This window comes from Cynara cardunculus, unplaced genomic scaffold (genome assembly GCF_001531365.2).
Source record: "Cynara cardunculus var. scolymus isolate 2C unplaced genomic scaffold, CcrdV1 Un_Scaffold_3003, whole genome shotgun sequence".
Classification (NCBI taxonomy): domain Eukaryota; kingdom Viridiplantae; phylum Streptophyta; class Magnoliopsida; order Asterales; family Asteraceae; genus Cynara; species Cynara cardunculus.
The window spans coordinates 58824-65767 of record NW_020201310.1 but is presented as its reverse complement, the minus strand read 5'-3'; the positions used below and the strand labels follow the sequence as shown (position 1 = coordinate 65767).

General features: G+C 35.2%; 1 long non-coding RNA gene across 3 annotated transcripts; it reads right to left on the bottom strand.

Moving 5' to 3' along the window:
• Window positions 1-203: 203 nt before the first annotated feature.
• Window positions 204-2558, bottom strand: LOC112503434. Of its 3 annotated transcripts, none has more exons than XR_003067977.1 (4): window positions 2147-2558; window positions 932-2054; window positions 779-832; window positions 204-588 (listed from the first exon to the last, which is right to left on the bottom strand). It is a non-coding gene; the product is annotated as an uncharacterized LOC112503434 (long non-coding RNA). The 3 variants fall into 3 exon arrangements; XR_003067978.1 differs by lacking the exon at window positions 204-588 and having other exon boundaries at window positions 597-832; window positions 932-1085; window positions 1940-2054; XR_003067976.1 differs by lacking the exon at window positions 204-588 and having other exon boundaries at window positions 597-832.
• Window positions 2559-6944: the final 4386 nt, after the last annotated feature.

Here is a 6944-nt window from a genome sequence, read left to right as displayed (position 1 = left end):
TATTAAAAACAGTCAAAGACAGTTGAAACTGATGAAAAACAGTTTACGCGACAGAAAAATAGTTCAATGATTATCAAACAGTTTAAACACAAAAACAGAAACAAATAACAAGTAATCCAAAAAAAATTAAAACACAAAAACTAAAACCAAAAACAAAATATCTCAACAAAACAGCTAGCTAAACCATACAGACATGACGACACAACCTTTGATTTACACTTCAACGATTCAAAGTCTTAAACACAGAGAACTACAGATAACAGATTTATCGATAAGACATAGATGAACTAGAATACAGATAAAGGTTTGTCCCAGGAAAAACAAAACAGCTCATGTCCATAAAGTAAACTCAATACTTCACGAAACATAATTTTTTTATATTCTTGAGATGAAGCAGAGTCAAAACTCCACCAACAGTCTTCTTAGCCTGACCAATCTGCTGAAATTGTAAACAGGTGAGATGATCTGTTGAACAAAAATGCAGATCGAGCAGCTCACTCCTCTTCTAATTCTCGTATCAATGAAACAATTCGGTTGTCTTTATTCAACCAGAAACAACTAAAATTGTTTCACTTCACTCTCTTCAACCTGTAATTTTAGAGCAAAGATTGATTAAGGAGAACAGGAAATTGAATCATAAAATGAATAGCTCCTCCAAGAATAGCAATTCAACTGTGAACGAAGTTGATGATCAGATGCTAAATCCTTCTTGACAACACCAATTTACACAGAATAAATGATGTGATTGTTAGTTCAAAACATTAGTCACAAATCTCACGCTATAGAACTTTTGTGCTTGCTCAGTCTAAAAATAATGGAGATGATAGACAACCTGTTTACAAACACAAACAAGTAAAAAGCAAACAGTCAGCAGTTTAGGTTTCGAAAGCAACTCTTAGAAAAAAAATTCGAGAGAGGTAGCCTGACATACAGTCAAATAAGTCCTTTAATAACAGAATCACACCAAAAATGGATGAGTTTCAACTATCCGTATCAACTGTCAGATTCTTAACCATCCTGTGCCTTTGGTCAACCAAACAGGTCTTGAGCCTTGTAACAGCTAATTCTGCATCATCATCTAAGATCTACAATAACAGAGGAAGGTACAAGCACTTTCAAACCAGGAACAGAGCCATACCATGCACCATAATACTGGAAATGTTGATCACCAACACCAGCAGCAGCAGCAAGGACAGATTGCTACTATCAAGGATATCACTCAGTTCTGCCACCCTCTAATACAGATTGCTACTATCAAGGATATCACTCAATTCTCAAGCAGAAATAGATCTGCTGTCAAGTAGTATCTACAGGAGGCTGCCTACTAGCATTGCAGCATCAAAATCAAGAACCCAGTAGTCTCTCAAACAGATTTACATTAAATCAAAAACTTCCTGTTTATGAACAAGCAGTAGCCATACCACTGAAGCTGATATACATTTATTTCTCTTTTCAAAATCTCAAATAACAGCCAGGTACAATTTAAAACAACAGACTTTTGAGCTATGAAAGGCAAAAACCCAATTTACAAACTATGCGAAATGCCAAGCAATGAAATTACCAACAGTAATAGAAGATAAAAACAGTAATAGTTGCACTCTGGATCCTTCACAAAACTTGAATGCAGCTCAAGTGCAAATAATGAGAAATCAATAGCTACTGTAATGTAAGCTACTGTAATGTTAACCACAAACACAGTCAAAAGCCCGCAAAACAAATCACCTGTGAATACCTTGAAAAACAGATGATGTGCAATAAATGTGCGATGAACCCAAAACAAAACAGGCGATTTACCAGACCCTTTGAAACAAATTAAAATCGATTTAACAGAAGCAACCTTGAAACCTGTATGTACGAATTCGCTCAAGCTGAATTCCTCTAGTGACCAAATTTCGCTCAAATCAGACTTCTCTAAATCGCTAAATCTGAAATCGCTCACCTTAAAGAGATAATTCGCTCATGCTGAATTCCCCTAGTGACCAAATTTCGCACAAGCTGTCTTCAATCAAACAGGCTGTGAGAAAAGAGCTATGCGATGAATGTACGATTAAAATCTGTGAAAAAGATGAAATCGAACAGGGAGAATTCTTCAATTTAGGCCAAGAAAACCAAAATCCTGTGAGCGATGAAGAGACAAATGACTTACCTCATGTTCGAAAGGTATACAGTGAACGATATACACACTGTAATCGATTACCAAGCAAAAACGACTAAGCTTTGTTTGATTAAAAAAATCCGGTCAAAATCCAATCAATTGATGTCCTAAATCGCTCACCTCACAAAAATAAATCGCTCACCTTATGGTTTTAATCGCTCAATATCCGCTCAAAGCATTGATCTAAATCGCTCACCTTAAAGAGATAAATCGCTCATCATGTGACCGAAATCGCTCAAGTCTATCTTTCTTATTGATCGAAAACGCTCAAGTCTATCTTCCTTATTGACCGAATACGCTCAAGTCATGCTACCTTAGTATCCGAATTCGTTCAAGCCTAGCTTCTCTAGTGTCCGAATTCGGTCAAGACGCTCAAGCAGGTTCAAGCTGTCTAAATCGCTCAAATGATCAAGCCCTAGATGAAGATGAACTCTGTGTTAAGCGATGAAGAAGAAATACAAAAATAGGCCAAGTCTAAATCTGATGGGCTGGGCTTAACATGGGCTGAACGATTTAGAAAGAAAAACAATTAAAAAAAACACAAAAACAGAAAAAAAAATTAAAAAAATGGATCAAACACGGAATTTAAAAAAAAAATTAAGAACACAAAAAAAATATTTAAACACCACAAATTTTACCAAATCTTGAAATCGGATGATCAAATCATAAAATCGTGTGAATAACAAAGATTCACAATTCAAATACGTACACTTTGATCACGGTATTAACACCAATACTCAGAATTTTGAATTTTTTTTGGATTAAAATCTTTAAAGAACACAATGAACAAAATAAGAAAAAAAAATCCAGAAAAAAATTCTTAAAAAAACGATGATTTCTTATATGATTTCTTGCATAGTCCTGCTCTAATACCAATTATGAGTCCCTATAATGATCAATCTTCAAGAAACCTTCAAATTATCAATGGCAGATAAGATTTTCTATTAAGAACATGTAGGAGAAGTAGAGAGAAAAAGTCAATCTTTCAAAGTGTGGTCAAACTCATCTATTACGTATACTGAATTTACAATAAGGCTCATACTTACAATTACAAGACTAACACCTTATTTATAGTGTCAAACAATAAAAGTCTAGTCAAAGTCAAACCTTACATACAAAGTCAAACACGATGTCTATTTTAATTATAGACAATAGTAACTTTCAAAACGAATACAGTTTTACACTGACTTTCAGTCCTAACATTTGTTCTTAATAACATCCAGACTATGATTTCCAATAAGAACCTTGATCTTAAAACTTTAAGTCACAAAGAAATAAAGATTCTAGACCAGGGTAATCTTAAATGATATAATAGTAAGAGTTAGATCACATAACACACATACAAATGTTTCCCTTATATCCAAATGCACATCTCTCTTTGATATGCCACCCTTATCCTATGGTACACCTCTCCTTGATATGCCACCCTTATCCCATGGTACACCTCTCCTTTATATGCCACCCTTATTTCCTCATCAAAATATTTCTAAAAACTATTCCATATAGAATAGACCGCAGTCAATGGAATATTATTAGTTCAAAATCACTTTTTATCAAAATTCCCACTTTATGATAAAAATAACAATTTTTATAAATATTAAACAAGTTAAAGTCCAAATCCGGTCAATTTAATCTTGGTCAGACTTCATCTCCGGTCAAGACTTAATCAGTTTGGCAAATCCGGACAACACTTTGTCTTGTCCGTCTTAGATAAAATTTTCAACACTTTGTCCGGATTACTAATCCGGACAATACTATTTATGCCATGACCGATTTAACAATCCGGTCATTCCATAGTCGTATTCCTACTTCTCCGATTTACATAACACAATTTAAAAATCATAAATCGCTCAATTTATAAACTGGTTAACACATTGATCGATTTACCCCTAAACCGGGTGAGACCATGACCGGTTTATGTTTAATCTGATCAACACCCTAGGCAGTTTAACCTTAAACCGCTTATGCCTTATCCGATTTAAACTCAAATCACTTAATCCTTTGTTCGATTTAATTCTAAATCTTTCAATACTCGTCCGGTTTAATTCTAATCCGGACAACACTTAAGCTATTTACATTCAAACTTTAAACTAGGTAAATAGTTTTCAAAATACAATCAATCATGCAATTTCAAAGAGATTCAAAAGCAATTTAACCACTCACCTTGAACACTTTTTGAAAACCAAAATGAATCTTGGTGAAAATGCAATCCGATCAATCCTCTTCAATTTAAATCGCTCAAACAGTCCCACAAATAGCAAGAAGATGAAATAGAGGTTTCAACCTCTTTTTATACCCTTCCCAATCAGGGAAGGCGGCTACACAATCATCATGCATACATATATCATGCATGTTATGTATATATATATATATATATATATGTATATACCCAATACCATATATAACATGCGTACACACGCACACACACACACACACACACATATATATATATATATATATATTATGCATATAATACCTATGCATAAAATATCACATACTGGCATGATCAAGTATATAACTAGTTATCATGCTAACACATATTCATATATCAAATAATCACCTATTAATTATCATAGGTGATAATTAGAATCTGGTTATTACAATATCAAAGCTTGGTTTGGGCTGTGTATTGATGCAAAGAGGAAAAATCATCTCATATGCATCCCGACAATTGAAGGATCGTGAAAAACAATAGCCAACTCACGATATGGAACTAACAGCCGTAATCTTCACATTAAAGATCTAGAGACACTACCTGTTGGGAACTAAATGCCAGATTTATACTAATCACAAGAGCTTGCAACACTTGTTTAATCAGAAGGAAATAAATATAAGATAGCATCGATGGATCGAACTCATTAACGACTATGATTGTGAAATCCTTTATCACCCAGGAAAAGCCAATGTAGTGGCTGATGCCTTGAGCCAAAAAGAAAGAAGTGGAACGATTAAAGCAGTAGCAATGAAGGTTAGCTTAACTCTTGATATTCATCAAGAGATCTTGAAATGTCAGAAAGAGGCTATGAAAGAACAACACATGAAGTCAGAAAAAGTGGGTAAAATGATTTCCATCATGGAGCCAAATAATGAATGGGTTTTTTTTAAGGACGGATATGGGTACCAAGCTATGGGAATACATGGGAAACTGTTCTGAATGAAAGTTAGAAGTGTCGCTACTTAATTCATTCGGGTACCAACAAGATGTACAAGTACTTGAAAGCATACTATTGGTGGCCAGATCTCAAGAAAGATATAGCAAAACATGTGGAACGATGCTTAACCTGTCTGTAAGTTAAGATCGAACACCAAAGGCCGTACGAAAATCTGGAATCTTTGGAAATTCTAATCTGGAAATGGGATCATATTACGATGGACTTTGTTATGAAATTACCCCGACCTACGAAAGGTTATGATGCAATTTGGGTAATAATGGATCGTCTATCAAAGTCTGCACATTTCCTACCGATAAGAGAAACCTTTTCATTAGAAAGGTTGGCCCAAATCTACATCAAAGAAATCATGACCAGACATGGTGTTCCGTTATCCATGATTTCTAAACGGGACAGTTGTTTCACTTCAAATATTTGGGAAAGTTTGCAAAGAGCCTTGGTATCTCAAATTCATTTGAGTACGACTTATCATCCTCAAACAGATGGACAAAGTGAAAGAACCATCCAGATTCTCGAAGACATGTTGAGAACCTATGTTATAGACTTCGGGGGATCATGGGAGGATCACTTATAGTTAATAGAATTTGCCTACAATAACAGTTATCACTCCAGCATCTAAGTAGGATCGTATGAGGTATTGTATGGACAAAAATGCCGAACGATGTTGTGTTGGAATGAGGTAGGGGAAAAGCAACTGGCAGGTCCCAAAATTGTGCAAGTAACATCTGAAAAGATTGAACAGATTCGGGCAAGAATCAAGACAACCCAAGACCGATAGGAAAGTTATGCCGACAAGCGATGGAAACCGATTGAGTTCAATGTGGGCGACTATGTAATGTTAAAAGTATCTCTGTGGAAGGGTGTGATGAGATTTTGGAAGAAAGGTAAGCTCAGTTCGAGGTATATTGGGCCATTCAGAATTTGCAAACGGATTGAGCCGGTAGCTTATCATTTGGAACTACCAGAAGAGCTCTGCCTAATTCACAGTACCTTTCATGTGTCAAACCTACGCAAATGTTTGGCCGATCCAAATCTAGCAATACCACTTCCAGTGATTAAATTGGACAGTAAGCTCAATTTTGTGGAAACCCCAGAAGCAGTAACTGACAGAAAGATCAAAGTATTGAAAAATAAAGAAATCAATCTGGTAAAGGTATCGTGGCGATATCACAAGGGTTCAGAGGCTACATGGGAACTAGAGTCTGATATGAGAACCCGATATCCTTGGCTGTTTGAATAAATGAATTCCGGGATGGAATTCTTTTGAGGAGGAGATAATGTTATAACCGGGTTTCAAACAACACCGGTTGAGGTAACCTTACATGGTTATTATGTGAATTATGTGAAATATGCATGTTTAATTTAGAAATGCGTCGATCATACATGCATATGAATATGATGTTATGCATGCATATGAGAAAATGATATGTGTGTATATGATAATATGCATACATGGGTAATGTGAAAGTGCATGTGCGGCATGCTTATGTGAAATCTATTATTAAATTAGATGGTACCTTTGTGGTTAAGAAAAGTTGATTTTTAAAATATTAACTTCCACCGCCCAAAGGAGTTTTATATAATTAAACCTGCCACCGCCTTTGTGGGAAATATATAAA